The sequence below is a fragment of the Pongo pygmaeus genome, chromosome 21, assembly GCF_028885625.2.
Source record: "Pongo pygmaeus isolate AG05252 chromosome 21, NHGRI_mPonPyg2-v2.0_pri, whole genome shotgun sequence".
NCBI classification, from domain to species: Eukaryota; Metazoa; Chordata; class Mammalia; order Primates; family Hominidae; genus Pongo; species Pongo pygmaeus.
Window position 1 is genome coordinate 13,871,783 of NC_072394.2, and position 17,594 is coordinate 13,889,376.

Below are 17,594 nucleotides of genomic sequence, written 5' to 3' on the forward strand. Positions count from 1 at the left end.
CCATTAGATGCTCTGGGCTTTGGGGACACCTGAAGATATCTGCAAACACTTCAGTGTACTACTCTACAGGCTCTATTGTTTACTCTTTCCCCAACATGGAGATGAGCCATCACTCTGGGAACATGACTGGCTTGACCACCACTGGGCTCTGTGCCTGCAATGCTGAGGGCAGCACAGCAGGGTCCTCTGAGGAGGGGATGAGCAGGTGGAGACAACCCAGCTGCTGGGGACTGCAGCACCACCTGAAGTGACTGCACAGATGCAGCTCCTGTAGCACTGCCTGGTCGAGGGCAGTGGTGAATGTGTTAGAGGTCAATGTGTGTTTGTGGCGGCATGCTAAGAAATGTTATATTTATCAAAGCAAAAGTATTGAGAGGGATAAATAATTCTTCCTATAGTAAAATAGGGTGTTCTGTCCAAGATTTATTGTCATCTTCATGCTTTTGATAGAATAATAATTTGAAAGTATACAAAAAAACATGATTTTTATTTCTATCCCTTGTATGTTACACAGCAGCCATTTTACAAAAATTGCTAGGGGAAGGGGGAGGTGGAGATGCCCTCTCAGGAAAGAGGCTTTGATTAAAAGGAAGTCCTGGATGACAGGAAGTGGAAATGAAAGCCCCAGGGAACTGTGGGGAGGAAGAATAGTGATGGAGAAGATGGTGAGATGTACATCCTGATCCTCTCCAACCTGGGTCAGGGGAAATGTAGAGGCAGAGGGACACTAGCTGTATTAGTCTGTTCTCATGCTGCTATGAAGAAATACCCAAGACTGGCTAATTTATAAAGGAAAGAGGTTTAATTGATTCACAGTTCTGCATTGCTGGGGATGCCTCAGGAAATTTACAATCATGGTGGAACGCAAAGGAGAAATAGGCACATTTTTCACAGGGTGGCAAGACAGAGTGAGTACAAGCAAGGGAAATGCCAGACGCTTATAAAACCATCAGATCCCATGAGGCTCACTCACTATCATGAGGACAGCATGGGGGAAACTGCCCCCATGTTTCAATTATCTCTGCCTGGTTCCACCCTTGACACATGGGGATTATGCAGATTATAATTCAAGGTGAGATTTGGGTGGGGCACAGAGCCAAAACATATCATTCCACCCCTGGCACCTCCCAAATCTCATGACCTCACATTTCAAAACACAATCAAGCCTTTCCAACAGTCACACAAAGTCTTAACTCATTCCAGCATTAACCTAAAAGTCCAAGTCCAAAGTCTCATCTGAGACAAGGCAAGTCCCTTCTGCCTATGAGCCTGTAAAATCAAAAGCAAGTTAGATACTTCCTAGATACAATGGGGATACAGGAATTGGGTAGGTACACTCATTCTAAATGGGAGAAATTGACTAAAACAAAGGGGCTACAGGCCACATGCAAGTCCAAAATGCCGTAGGGCAGTCATTAAACCTTAAAATTCCAAAATGATCTCCTTTGACTTCATGTCTCAAATCCAGGTCATGCTGATGCAAGAGGTGGGCTCCCATGGCCTTGGGCAGCTTTGCCCCTGTGGCTTTGCAGGGTACAGTGCCCCTCCTGGCTGCTTTCACGGCTGGCCTTGAGTGTCTGTGGCTTTACCAGGTTCACAGCACAAGCTGTAAGTGGATCTGCCATTCTGAGGTCTGGAGGATGGTGGCTCTCCTCACAGCTCCACTAGGCAGTGCCACAGTGGAGACTTTAACCCCACATTTTCCATCCATACTGCCCTAGCAGAGGTTCTCCATGAGAGTTCTGCTCCTGCAGCAAACTCTGCCTGAACATCTAGGCCTTTCCATACATCCTCTGAAATCTAGGGGGACGTCCCCAAACCTCAGTTCTTGTCTTCTGTGTACCCACAGGCCCAACACCACATGGAAGCTAAGAAGACTTGTGGCTTACACCCTCTGAAGCCACGGAGTGAGCTGTACCTTGGCCCCTTTTAGCCAAGGCTGGAGCTGAAGCAGCTGGGATGCTGGGCACAATGTCTCCAGGCTGCATAGAGCAGTGGGGGGGCCCTGGGTCTGGCCTGGGAAACCATTCTTCCCTCCTAGGCCTCCAGGCCTGTGATGGGAGAGGCTGCCATGAAGGTCTCTGACATGCCCTGGAGATATTTTCCCCATTGTCTTGGTGATTAACATTTAGCTCCTTGTTACTTATGCAAATTTCTGCAGCTGGCTTGAATTTCTCCCCAGAAAAATTGTATTTTCTTTTCTATCACATCCTCAGGCTGCAAATTTTCCAAACTTTTATGCTCTGCTTCTTCTTGAATGCTTTGCTGCTTAGAAATTTCTTCCACCAGATACCCTAAATCATCTCTCTCAAGTTCAAAGTTCCACAAATCTCTAGGGCAGGGGCAAAATGCTGCCAGTCTCTTTGCATAGCAAGAGTGACCTTTACTCCAGTTCCCAACAAGTTCCTCATCTCCATCTCAGACCACCTCAGCCTGAACTTCATTATCCATATCACTATCAGCATTTTGGTCAAAGCCATTCAACAAGTCTCTAGGAAGTTCCAAACTTTCCCACATTTTCCTGTCTTCTTCTGAGCCCTCTAAACTGTTCCAATCTCTGCCTGCTACCCAGTTCCAAAGTTGCTTCCAAATATTTGGGTATCATCCCACTCTCTATGGTACCAATTTACTGTATTAGTCCATTCTCATACTGCTGTAAAGAAATACCTGGGACTGGATAATTTATAAAGGAAAGTTTAATTGACTCACCATTCCACATGGCTGGGGAGGCCTCAGGAAACTTACAATCATGTTGGAAGGCAAAAGAGAAATTGGCAGCTTCTTTACAGGGTGGCAGGGTGGAGTGAGTGCAAGCAGGAGAAATGCCACATACTTATAAAACTATCAGATCTCGTGAGACTCACTGTCACAAGAACAGCATGGGGGAAATCACCCTAATGATCTGATTACCTCCACCACCTGTTCCTGCCCTTGACACATGGGGATTATGGGGATTACAATTCAAGGTGAGATTTGGGTGGGGACACACAGCTGAGCCATATCACTGGTCTGCGTTCCACTTGGAGTTTTAAGTCCTCTGATTAGGCAAAGAAGCGGAAGAAAACTTAAGTTAGCACTTCCATGGCCCATTGGTTCCCGTGTGGCATGGTCAGAATCCAGGTAGACCCTGGGGACCTGAGCAGGGAGAATCAGAAATGAAGCCTTGGGAAGCTGACAGAGGGGTTGCCCTGTTGGGGCAAAGTGGCTTGGTGCATCCAAAAGCTACAGAGAATGGCACCCAGGCTGGAGCTGGATGTGAGTACCAAGAAGATTTCTGCGCCACAGTGTTGGGATGGGAGGCCAAGTCAAAGGAGAGGATTCCAGGTTCTGATGGGGCGAAGAATCTGGACCACAAGTTTCCCAGCCACAACTGCAGCTTCTGAAAAACCAGGCACCTCAAGAACAGACAGTTGAGGGCCTCTCCAAGCAGGCCACGGGAGCCACAGCTGTGTAAGACCTGCATGCAGCCTGACTTTTACAGTTAATATTTTAGAATTTTAAAAGCATATAATGTAGAAGTAATTTTTAAAACTATTTGCTGTTAGGCAATGACTTCTTTTCGTATTTTTTTTTTATGAGCCATTTTGAAACTCCAAGAGGCTTGGGGGCCATAAGAACCTCAGATTACCTTAGGAAAGAATCAGTTAATATTAAAAGTCCCTCCAAAAGAGGGAAGAGTTCACAGCCTGAAATTTCAGTCCAGCATTTTTATTTACCAGGAGACATGGGCCCTGAGACTTTTTTTTACAGGTATTAAATTACAGTGTTCCTCTGTTGATTCCTGAATGCAATAAAAGGCAGAAAGATAATCACCAAGAAAAACATTAGAATTGTGTATAAAAGGTTCTCAAGATCAGACAGACCAACTGGCAAATACCAACAATGCTTTTTGCCCCCACCGAGGTTGCCTTGAGCTCTGTAGGCTGTCAAGACCCAGGTTTCAAACTACTCAGAGATAGACACAATGAGTCTTGAGACTTTGGGTCTCTTCCTCTTTGAAGAGAAGGTTAGACTATCTGGGTTATGTGAAGAGCAGCTGCATCTTCTTGGCTGGAGACATAGAGGTATTGAGTTGATTCAGGGAGTGTGTGCAGGAGGATGTATATGGGTGATGAGTAGCTGGAGAGTTGAACATGCCAGGAACATGTTGTCTCTTCACTCCCCACTCATTCTTCTGTGTTCTTCCTCATGGGCTGGGGCTGGGACTCATGTATGCTCTGCCTGCTGCTCTGCAGGTCTCCATCAGTAGGGGCATAGAGGAAGACCACAAGGAGGGGAAAAGGGCCTGCTCTTTCTCATTTGCTCCTTGTTCCTGTCTGCAGTTCCCCACCTTGCTTCTCCACACCGGTGGTGACTGCCCCTACAGCAGCAGCTGAATCTAGTTTGCCATTTTCCCAACAGTAACGAAACCAGCTTTTTCATGCTCCATTCCAGACACCAGCACCAGCTGGCCTGTGCAGCCTCCTCAGATGTCTTTTCCAGCCCCAAAGGGCCATGCCTCTGAGCTCAGAGGCACCAACACAAGTTGCCTGATGTCCCCTCCTCAGTGGTGATACTGATACTTTTACCTTCATGGGACCCTTCCTCTAAGCATCTATGTTTTAATAATTCTACCTCTTCTTGGTGTCCCTCCAGTCCTAGAAGTGGGCACTGCTTCCTGCTGTTGCTGTCTCCATGACAACTTTGTGTTCTCTTTTTGCCTTTTCATGGCTCTAATCCCTAGGTGATAATTCTTTATACTAAGTTCTCTTTGTGATGAGAACCGTCTCTGACTGGGTCATAATTGATAAGATGAGGAGCATCCAGAGGTAAAGGAGGGATGAGCAATGTGGCATTGCTTGCACTTACACTGTTATGTGAGTCTACACCTAGAGACATCTGGCTCCAGTGTATGTCCGCCGTTAGGGACTCTGATGGGTGTTCCCTGACTTGCTTCCCATCTGCTGCCAATCTTAAGGAGCCAGCTCATTATTCCCTTTTGGGAATGCCTCTAGCCTCTGCTCAGCCTTCAGGCACAACCAACGACATGACCCCAGAAGGGGAAGACATTCTTCTACTCCTCCCAGTGTAAGGCCTGTTTTCCCAGGCAATATATTGCATCCACTGTAGATGTCTTCCCAGGGGCTTAGAAAAAACTCTCTCTCTACTTGTGGGAGTGTGTTTGCTGTCTGGCTCTCACAAGTCAATTATTCTAGAACAAAGGAGACCAACATCCGAACACATTGGGTTATCCAGGCTTTGAAATACCCAGGGATAGAAAGACTACCCAGAATGTGTTGGGCTCCCAGCTCAGTTAATTTTAATTTTGTCCTCAGCATGAGGTACAAACCAGCCTCCATCACTACATTCAACTTCTAGTCTGCTCACAGAAATTCACACATAACTCATTAAGTACAAGCAATAACATGGCAGTTTAAATTCATACTGGGAATATATACATTTTTCCCATTTAAGCAACAAATCCTATAGGCATAACTCTGGTAGAACACATGACAACTTTATGTTCCCCAAGAAAACCCAAAGCCTCACTCCTAATGACATGATTCCCCACAAAGAACACTGAAGTTAACAGTGGTTCCCCCGAAGAACACTGGGTGTGCCCTTGATTTATGTGTGCCCAACTTAAAGGGCCATTATGTTGATTTTCTCCTAAGAGTAAAACAGATACTACTTCTTTTGAGTTAGAGAATGACTGAGCCTTTAAGTCAGTTTTTACGGTCACAGGGAGAAGAAAAGTGTTATTCTCACTTAGCTTAGGAAAAAGGCAGAATCCTTTAGGGGGACAGGTATTCTGTAATTTAGTTAAGTAATCATAATGGATGCTTGTACTGGGTTGAATATTATTGGTCCCCAAATTCATGTCCATTTAGAACCTCAAAATGTGACCTTATTTGGAAATAGGGTCTTTGCAGATACAATTTATTACTATGAGGTCATTTTAGATTAGGGTGGGTCTTACTTTAACAACTGATGACATTATGAGAAGAGAAAACAGAGACACAAAGGAAGAACATCGTGTGACAATTGGAGTGATGTGTCTACAGACCAAGGAATGCCACAGATCACTGTGGCGACCCACAGAAGCTAGAAGAGGCAAGGAAGAATCCTTCCCCCATAAGCCAGAGGGAGCATGGCCCTGCCAATACTTTGATACCAGATTTCTAGCCTTCAGAGCTGTGAGAAAATAAATTTCTCTTGTTTTATGCCACCAGTTTCTGGTGATACATTGCAGCAGCCCTGTCAAACTAATATGGTGCATTTGATTTTGAAAGATGAGAAACCCTTGAGAATAGTTTTTAAATAATTTTTAAATTTAAATTTTAAATTTTAATTTTAATTTCCTGTTAAATTAATTTAAAATTTAAATTTTTAATTTTTTAAAAATAGTTTTTTTAAATTACAGTCATGGATAATAGTCTATGGTACAGTAGAAATTTTTAATTTGCCAAATTCTTTGGCAGCTGACTCAGTGAGGAAGGTGAGAGAGAATCTGGGTAGAGGAGAATTTGCAGGAGCTGATGACAATCCCAGGAAAATTCTTGGAATTCCCACTACACATAATTTAGGATTGGAGCCACTTTATTGGGACACTAAAAGACAGTGTGACTCCAGAAAAATGCAGGGCTTGAGACCATCTCATTACATGTGTTTAGAAAATTTTACTTTCCCTTGGAGAACTCAAGGAAATTAAAACACCATTATAAAAGTAATGCTTTTTTGTTAATGAGGTAAAAGAGGGAGAGGAGAAGTTGGATTTTTAAAAAGCATATTACAATCTTTTGCCAATTAACAGAATCAAGTGAATACTACAGAAAGAAATCTGGAAAATCGGAGTTACAAACTTGATGTATTTTGGGACCACGTACTACACAACCATGTCCACAGAAAGAAATGTGTGGTTGAATCGCCTCCATTCCTTCTGTTTGGCTTAATGTGTTTCCTGTGGGACAGGAGAAGCTGCTCGACAAGGGAACCAAAAATACATGGCATGATTCACTCATTCTCCATCTCTTTTCTGTGCATTTCTTAGATGTTCTGCTGGAGAGCCTGTGTTCTACTCCAAACAGGCGGGATAATGACACCCCCTTCCCTAAAGATGTTCACAACCTAATCCCTGGAGACTGTGATATTACCTTACATGACAAGAGAGGCTTTGCAGATGTGATTAAGGTTGATAACCTTGACATGGGTAAATTATATTTGATTATACCAGTGGCCCCAGTCTAACCACACAAATCCCTGAAAGCAGGGAATCTTGTCTAATTGTGGTCAGAGAGATGCAGCATTGCTGGCTTTGAAGCTCCAGAGGACGGGCCATGACCCAACAAATGCAGGCAGCCTCTAGAAGGTAGAAAAGGAATGAAAATGAATTCTCCCATAGAGTCTCCAGAAAGAAACGTAACCCTCCAACACTTTAATTTTATCTCAGTGGGACCTATGTCAAAATAATGACCTACAGAACTGTTAGATAATAAGTTTGTGTTATTTAGCCACAAAGTTGACGGTCATTTGTTATAGCAGCAATAGGAAATAGTAAAGACCTAGTAGTATCCCTGTATTTGGCACCCTTTCATCATTCATGGACTGTGATTGTAATGCAAGTTGAACTACTATGTGCCAGACATCATACTACATATGGTGTCTCATCCCTCAGCACTCAGAAGGGGGCTATGATTATACCTCTCACTAACAAATACTATAAACCCTTGGAGGGTGGGGACTGTGTTGGTCTTAACTCTGCTGGCCTAGACCATGGCCTAATCCAGTGCCTAAAACATGGTAGATTATCAAAAAAGATTTATCAAGTGAAGAAAAGGATGTTCAAGGAGGTTATACGGCTTTCTCAGGATCAGGGGACAATATGGTTCTAAATCAACACCTATCCATCTAAATAAAGGTCATATACTTTCTGTTACAAGGTATAAGCTCCAAAATTATAGTACGTGCATATAAAAGCAAGAGTACACACATTTATTCAGTTTCCAGTGTCCCAGATTCTTTACATACAGTGTTTCATTTGGGTCTTATGATGAAGACATTAATTATATGTATTAGATGGATTAGAAAACCAAGGCTCAGAGAGGTTAAGAAACTCTCTCAAATTTTATGAGTAGTTGAAGCAGAAATAATTTCCAATCCCAAGTCTGTAAATATATTATTTTTTTTCATTTTCCTGGGTTCATGAGTTGCTCTGAGAAAGCAGAATCTATTATTCTCTTTGGATATTCTAACTACTCACAATAACCCTGATCTTTTGAAGACAGAAACCATATCTATTCCTTTTATTTTCGGAGGAAGCTGATTTTATGTAGCATATCACACACTCAGATGCTATTGACCTATGACAGAATTTACTGGGTTTAACACAGATATCACAGATATTCTTTTACTAAATAGTGCTATTTTAAAATGATAGAACAGCTGGAAGTATGTTTTCCAGCGTCACTCTCTCAAGACACTTTTTGGTTGCTTGTCATACAGACGACACCATATTGAGCATAGAACAAAATCCACCTGCATGCGGTATTGTCCCATGGTTAGATGCATGGGACTTAGTCTGACATGATTGGGTTTGGGTCCCTGAACCACCATGCACTAACTCTGGGACTTTAGCAAATTATACTACTTCCATTAACCTCAGTTCTTCATCTATAACAAGAGTTCTCACCTATCAGGTTTTTTATTTTTTGCTTGTTTTTTATTTATTTTTAAATTTGGTTTTGTTCTTTTTTGGTAAGCATTAAGTGGAATAAATCTGAGAAGTTTTTAGCATAGTGTCTAGCTAGTGTTATTATTAGTTCAAAAATGATGTATATTTAATGTGCTTATTAGTGCAGTGTTTAGTATGTAATGAGCACTCAAAACTATTGTATAATACTATCAATAAGATATGGTCACTGTCATTACGGAGCTTTAATCCAGATAAGAGATAAGACTGATGTGTAGTTTTAAAAGCCTCAGAGTGAGACTTTTGGTTTCCAGTCTGGCATGTAAGGAGCTTGTAAGTCATCACTCCTGTCCTCACTACGTGGCAAAAGCGGAACATGCTGAAAATCAACTGTTCTTAGTTCCATCAGAGATTTGAGACCTTAGGGCAAATCCTTGACCCTCAAATTAGAGAGACAGATAGGCAGAAACAGAGAATCACAACTTACTAGGCAAAAACTCAGGAGTAGAAAACTCCACAGGAACTAGTACTAGAGAAGGAAAACCTGAATGTAATTGATGAATTGCTGGAGGCTTAGTGTGGCCAGGTCCTAGAATTACAAACTCAAGGTCTTAGGGAGGCCCCCAGGCTTCACTGAGTTTTACTTTAAGGAGCCCTACCAGGTCCTCCTAGGGAAGATTGGAGAAAAATTCCCTGTGCTTCTGGCAGAGCATTATGTTCTTCCTAACAAGCACCTGTTCTCAAGAGAAACTATTTTACCAGAGCCTAACTAACTGGGGTTTTATCAGAACTTAAGTAATCTGGTAGAAGGAAAATACTCAACTCTATCCCTCTCTACTCCCTTAATCACCCAAAGAGGAGAAAGGCTGAGAAGCATTTGTGAAGACCACATCCCAGGGCCATAGGCTCACTAAAAGACCGTGAGACCTTATCATAGGAGAATTGAATGCTTCTCCTATCTCCACATTTTACCACCATACCAAAAGGACTCCTGTATAATAATAAGGAATACAATTAAAATAACTAAGTATAAGACTTTTTTAAAGAAGAAATATTTAGAGAAACCCAAAGACAACAAGAGAGAGAAAACCAAAGACATTCAGAACATTTTAGATTTGGACACTGACAGCTATGACAAACAGTAAACACAGCCTAGCCCTTGGCTATTCTTTTTTTTTTTTTGAGACAGTCTCGCTGTCTCCCAGGCTGGAGTGCAGTGGCGCGATCTCGGCTCACTGCAAGCTTCGCCCCCCGGGTTCACGCCATTCTCCTGCCTCAGCCTCCTGAGTAGCTGGGACTACAGGCGCCGGCTGCCATGCCCGGCTAATTTTTTTTTTTCTGTATTTTTAGTAGAGACGGAGTTTCACCCTGTTCGCCAGGATGGTCTCCATCTCCTGACCTCATGATCCTCCCGCCTTGGCCTCCCAAAGTGCTGGGATTACAGGCGCGAGCCACAGCACCCGGCTGCCCTTGGCTATTCTAAACATCACACTAAACCCTTTTTTAGTGTGATGAAACTAAATGCTTATTTGTCTTAGCTCCTTTTACCCAGGACATCATGTCTGGCTCTCAACAAAAGATTATATGTTATGTTAATGAACAAAAAATAAAGTTTGAGCAGATAAAGCGAGCATCAGAACCAGATTCACATAAGAGAGGTTAGAATTATCAAACCAGAAATTTAAAACAACTATAATTAATATGTTAATGGGTCTAATAGAAAAAGTGAAAAGACATGTAAGAACAGAGGGGGTAATGTAAGCAGAGAGAGTAAAACTCTCTCAAGAATCAAAAGGAAACAGTCATATAATCATGCTAATACAACAGCAACAAAGACTGCCTTTGATAGGCTCATCAGTAGACTGGACATCTTCAAGGACAGAATCACTGTGCTTGAAGAAATGTCAATGAAAACTTCTCAAACTGAAATGCAAAGAGAAAAAAGAACAGAAAAGACAAGATGAATATCCAAGAATTACAGTTTAAAAAGGTATAATATATATGTAATGAGAATACCAGAAGGAGAAGAAGAAAAAACTGAATAGAAGAAATATTTGAAGCAATAATGGCTGAGAATTTTCCAAAATTAATGATAGGTACCAAAGAATACATTCAGAAAGCTAACATAATATCAAGTAGGATAGCAACCAAAAACTACCCATAGGCATATCTCATTAAAACTGCATAAAATCAAAGATGAGAAAGTCTGAAAAGAAGCTGGAGGAAAAAAACACCTTACCTATAGAGGAACAAGGACAAGAATTACATTGGATTTCTCTTCAGAAACTATACAAGAAAGAGGAGAGTGGAATGAAATATCTAATGTATGAAAAGAAAAACTCAACAGCTTAGAATTCTTTATTCACTGAAATTATTCTTCAAAGTAAAGAAGAAATATGGTTTCAGACTAACAAAAATTGTGGGAATTTGTCACCATTAGAACTGCATGGCAAGAAATGTTCAAAAATAAGGAGAGAAATTTCTCAGAAAGAAGAAAAATGATACAGCTCAGGAACTTGGATCTACATAAGGAAAGAGTGTTAGAGGAGAAATAAATGAGGAAAAATAAAATATTTTCATTTTCCTATTTTTAATTGAACAAATAAAAATTTGTTCAAAATAATAGTATCTATAATAAATTCAGTGATTGTAGGTTATGGATAAGGGAAATGAATAATAGCAATGTTATAAGGAACAGAAGGGAGGAATTGGCAATACTCTGTTATAAGATGCTTACATTATACATGAAATGGTATAGTGTTATTTTAAAGAGGACTTGGATTAGCTAACATATTTTAAGTTAATATATTAGCTAAAATAATATCTTTGACTAAACTCAAGTGTAGTCACTAAAAGAAGTACAAAAAGAAGTATTATTTGTATGCTCAGAGGGATAAAAATTGGAATCAATTAAAACCAGAGAAGGCAGAAAAAGAGTGGAAGAGCAAAAAGAGTTAAAAAAAAGAATAAGGGCTACAGATAGGAAACAATAAAAAATATGGTAAATATTAATCCAACTATATTAATAATCACTTTAAAAATCAATGGTCTATTAGTCATTAAAAGACAAACACTTTCAGAGTGGACAAAAAACAGGATTCAACTATACACTCTCTACAAGAAACCCAGTTGAGGCTGAGTGTGGTGGATCACCCCTGTAATCACAGAGCTTTGGGAGGCCCAGGTGGGAAGATCAGTAGAGACCAGGAGTTTGAGACCAGCTTGGTCAACACAGTGAGACCTTATCTCTACAAAAAAAAATTAAAACGTTAGAAAAGAGTGATGGTGCAGATCTGTAGTTCCAGCTACTTGGGAGGGTGAAATGGGAAGATCACTTGAGCCCAGAAGCTCAAGGCTGCAGTGAGCTGTGATCGTGCCACCACAATGCAGCCTGGGTGACAGATTGAGACTGACTCTGAAAAAAAACCACACACAAAAAAAACCAAAAAGGGACCCCCCTCTGGGCAAACCAATTAAAAAGAAAATGACTTTAAATATAAATACATATAAATTAAAAATAAAGACATAGAGAAAAAATGTTATGCTAATACTAATCAAAAGAATTATTTTTAGATGATATAGACCTCAAAGAAAAAAACAGGAATAAAGAGTGGCATTACATAATAATAAAGGAGTCAACTCTCTAAGAAGATATAAAAATCTTTAATGTTTATGCATCTAACAATAGAGCATCAAAATATGTGGAATAAAAACTAATAGAACTGCAAGAAGAGAGAGATGAATCCACTATTATAGTTGGCGACATCAACACCCTGTATCAGTAACTGACAGATTCGTTAGGCAGAAAATGAGTAAGAACACAGATGAACTGAATAGTACCATCAATTAACTGAACTTGATTGACACCTATAGACTACTTCATCCAACAACAACAGAATACACATTCTTCTCAAGCTCACATGGAATATTCACTTTATGATAGACTGCATTTTGGGGTGTAAAGTATACATTAACAAATGCAAAAAATAGAAACCATACAATGTCTGTTCTCAGCCTATAATAGAGTTAAACTAAATATCAGTAACAGAAATAACTGGAAAATAATAGGTGGAATACCTGAAAACCTTGAAGATTAAACAACATACTTCTAAATAATACAAGTATCAAAGAAAAAGTCTCAAGAGAAATTAAAAAATAGTTTGAACTAAATGAAAAAGAGAATATGGCTTATCGAAATTTGTGAGATGCAGTAAAAGAAGTGCTTCTTTTCTATTGGAAAAGAAGACAGGTTTAAAGTCAATAATCTAAGCCTCCAACTTAGGAAACTAGGAAAAGAAGAGCAATTAAACCCAAAGCAAGCAGAAGAAAAGAAATAATAATAATTATAGTAGAAATAAATGAAATTAACAACAGGAATTCAATAAGGAAAGTCAAGAAAACAAAAAAATGGTTCTTTGAACAAATCAATAAAATTAATAAAACTTTAGCTAGGTTAACTAAGAAAAAAGAAGATAAAAATTACTAATCTCAGAAATAAAAGAGGGGCCATCACTACTGATCTCATGGGACAGTAAAAGGATAATATAGGAATATTGTTACCAATGCTTTACTCACAAATTTAATAACCTAGATGAAATGGACCAATTCTTTGAAAGACCTAGCCTACACAACTCACACAAGGAGAAATAGATAATATTCATAGGCCTATATATTTGAAAAAAAGAGTCAATCATTAGTAATTTTTCAAAACAGAAAACATCAGGTCTACATCACCTCACCAGTGAATTCCACCAAACACATAAGGAAGAAATTATGCCATTTCTCTACAATACCTTCCAGAAATAAGAAGCTGAGGGAATATTTCCTAACTCGTTTTTATGAGGCCATCATTACCCTAATACCAAAACCAGACAAATATATTACAAGAGAAAAAATCTACAGATCAATATTTCTCATGAACACAGACTCAAAATCCTCAACAAAATATTAGCAAATCAAATCCAACAATGTGTAAAATGGATTACACACCCCAACCAACTGGGATTTATCTCATGTTTCCAAGTGTGGGTCAATATCTGAAAATCAATTAACACAACACATCACAACAGGCTAAAAAAGAAAAATTATATAATCATATTAATGGATGCAGAAAAAACATCTGAAAAAATCCAATACTCACTTATGATTAAAAAAGCTTTCTCTGGAAACAGAGAAAGACTTCCCAACTTGAAAAAAAGAGTATTTACAAAAACTTGATAGCCAACATTATATTTAACCATGTAAAACTAGATTATTTTGCTTATAAGATCAGGAACAAGGCAAAGATATCTGCTTTCACCATTTCTAGTCAAGATTGTACTGGAAATCCTCGTTAGTTAAAATAATAAAACAAGAAAAGGATATTATACAAGGTATGCAGACTGGGAAGGCAGAAATAAAACTGTCTTTTTTTTTTTTTCAAACAACTTGATTAGGTAGAAAATCCCAAAGAACAACAAAAATATAAACTGCTGGAATAAATAAGCATTATAGTAAGGTGGTGGAATATAAGATCAATATATAAAAGTCAATTGCTTTCCTATATGTCAAGGATGAAAAACTTGAATTTGACAATAAATACACACCACCACTTACATTAGCAACAAAAAGGAAAAGAAAAAGAAGTATTTAGGTATAAATCAAAGAAAACATGTACAAGATCTATATTAAGAACTCTATAAAACTAATAAAAAAATCAAAGGACTAAATAAATGATGATGTATTCCATGTTCATGGATAGGAGAACGTAATACTATCTAGATGTAGGTTCTTCACAACTTGATCTATAGATTCAATGCAATTCCAACAAAAACCCCAGTAAATTATTCTGTGGATATCAGAAAAAACTGATTCTAAAGTTTATATGGAAAGACAAAAGACCCAGAGTACCCAACACAGTATTAAAGGAGAAAAATAGTGTTGAAAGACTGACACTTCCTGACTTCAACACTAAATATAAAGCCACAGTAAGGAAGACAGTTTGGTATTGACAAAAGAATGGACAAATAGATCATTGGAACGTACTAGGGAGCCCAGGGAAAGACCCCCATGGTTAGAATCAATTGATGTTTTATGAAGGAGTAAAGGGAATTCTATGGAGAATAAATAGTCTTTTCAACAAATAATGCTGGAACAACTGGAAATTGACATGCAAATAAGTAAAAATAGGCATACACCTAATACTTTTTACAAAACTTAACTCAAAATGGACTATTGATTTAAATGTAAGATATAAAACTACATACCCCCAGGTAACATAGGAAAAAAATCTAGGTGACCTTGGGTTTGGTGACGACTTTTTGGATACTACATCAGAAGAACAATCCGTGAAGAAAATTGATAAGTTGGACTTCATTAAAATTAAGAAAAACAATTGCTCTGAAAAAGACACTGTAAGAGACTGAGAGGACAAGTCAGACTGAGGAAAAAATCTTTGTAAAACACTTATCTGTTAAAGGAATGGTATTCAAAATATAGGAGAAAAAAACATCTTAAAACCCACAAATAAGAAAACCAATAAGCCAACTAAGAAATTGGTAAAAGGTCTGACTAGATATCTCACTCAGTAAGATATATAGATGGCAAATAAACATGAAAATATGCTCAACATCATATTTCAGTAAAGAATTGCAAGTTGAAACGATGAGATATCACTACATATCTCTTAGAGTAGCTGACGTTCAAAACATTAATAACAACAAATGCTGGCCAGGATGTGGGACAACAGGAACTCTTATTACTTGCTGGTGGAAATAAAAAATGGTACAGGCATTTTGGAAGACAGTTTTCAGTTTCTTACAAAATTAAACATAGTCTTACCATACGATCCAGCAGTTACACTCTTTGGTATTTAACCAGGTTGTTGAAAACATATGTCCACCACAATTTGCACATGAATGTTTATAGCTGCTTTAATCGTAATTTCCAAAACTGGAAGCAACTGAAGTGCTCACTTCAATAGGCGAATGTTAAACCGGGTTCCAACTAGACAATGGACTATTATTTTGTCCAACAAAAAGAAATGATCAAGCCATGACAAGACATGGAGGAATCTTAAATATATATTACAAAAGAAAGTAATCAATCCAAGAAGGCTATATACTGTATGATTCTCACAGCATCCCTGGCCTATGAGGTTGGTATTAAGGTTATTATTGGCTCCATTTTACAGATGACTAAGCTAAGGCTTATCGTGATTAAGTCCTGAAGTCACACATTAATGGCTGAGCTGGGGTTCAAACCCACATCTACTGATTCAAAGTTACAGTTCTTTTTGCTAACTGGACCAAATCTATATGCATTTCATTCTTTGGCTGGGCCTTCACTACCCAAGCTTCCTATATTTTCTCTTATCGATTCCCTATTTCTTGCTCATCAGGATTCTAAGGTTTCCATTTTCCTCAAATACCATCTACATTATCAGGTAAACTTACCCTCCTTCTAGCCATCTGGAAGGCGACAAAATCATAGAAGATCTGTCCATACCTGTTGGGATCTGGGACCCTGGAGGAGACATTACTCCTGGAAAAAAAGCCACCTGGGCAGATGGCAAACCACGAATGGGAGAAGTGCTCTGGCCTCTTCCCCTTCTCTCCCTTCTGCCCACCTTCTGCCAGTGCCTCCCGCTGGCCACGCTGGCCTGGAATGCAGCTGGCAAGAAAGCTGAGACACATGGTTGGCCAGAGAAGGACGGAGCTTCTGCTTTCCCTGCCCCAGCTATAGCTCTCCATGAGGGTTTAGATACATTTGTCTTATATTTTCCAGTTTAAAAATTCAAGAAAGTTACCTGAAGGTTATTCCAAAAAATTATCTACAGAAAACCTAGCCCAAATTTGTGGGGAAATTTTGGGTTTCCACCAAGGCAGCCCTTACTTACACCATGTTCTGGAAACTTCCTTGTTCCCTTTCTCCTCTCTCCACCCTGATCTGCATGTTTTATTATCTTGTTCTTGTCCTGTCTTCCAGTACAGGACACATGACCAAAGGTCAATTTTGGGCCAAGAGAACTTCAGTTTCTTTCCAGGTCACTAGAGATATCACCTGCATACTCAGCATTCTGAGTAGAAGTGACCTTTGCAAAAACTGTGAAATAAATCACACATACCAAAGGATGTATGTGATGAGTGTGTACATTTTAAAGAACAATACTTATTTTATAAAAGCCAGATATCTGCGCTGGAACCTTTGGAATCTGTCATGTACCTCCCTCAGATGTACCTCCCCACCTCCTGCCCTTGCTTTGCTTTTATAGTTTTGCCATATGCATGTGTTTTTCTAAACAATATATCAGTTGCTTTTGAACTTTATATAAATGGAATCATGTCTTAGGCATTGTATTAGTTCGTTTTCGTGCTGCTGATAAAGACACACCTGAGACTGGGTAATTTATAAAGTAAAAGAGGTTTAATGGATTCACAGTTCCATGTGGCTGGGGAGGCCTCACCATCATGGCAGAAGGCAAAAGGCATGTTTTACATGGCAGCAGCCAAGAGAGAATGAGAGCCAAGTGAAAGGGTAAACCCCTTATAAAACCATCAGATCTCGTGAGACTTATTCACTACTATGAGAACAGCATGGAGAAACTGCCCCCATGATTCGATTATCTCCCACCAGGTCCCTCCCACAACACATGGGAATTATGGGAGCTACAATTCAAGATGAGATTTGGGTGGGGACACAGCCAAAACATATCAGGCATCTTTCTAAAAGATATTTTCTTTTTCCATCCAGCATTATCTTCTTGAAATTCAAAAATATTTATGTTTTTAACTGTAGTGTTTTCCACTTCTTCCTGCTCCGTTGTGGAATATACTGAATTTATTGATTCAGCCTACTTTCAATAGACAATAAGGTTATTTCTAGATGTTTTGGTGCCACAATGATGCTATGGAAAAATTTTGTACCTTTTACTTGGTGCATACCGTTG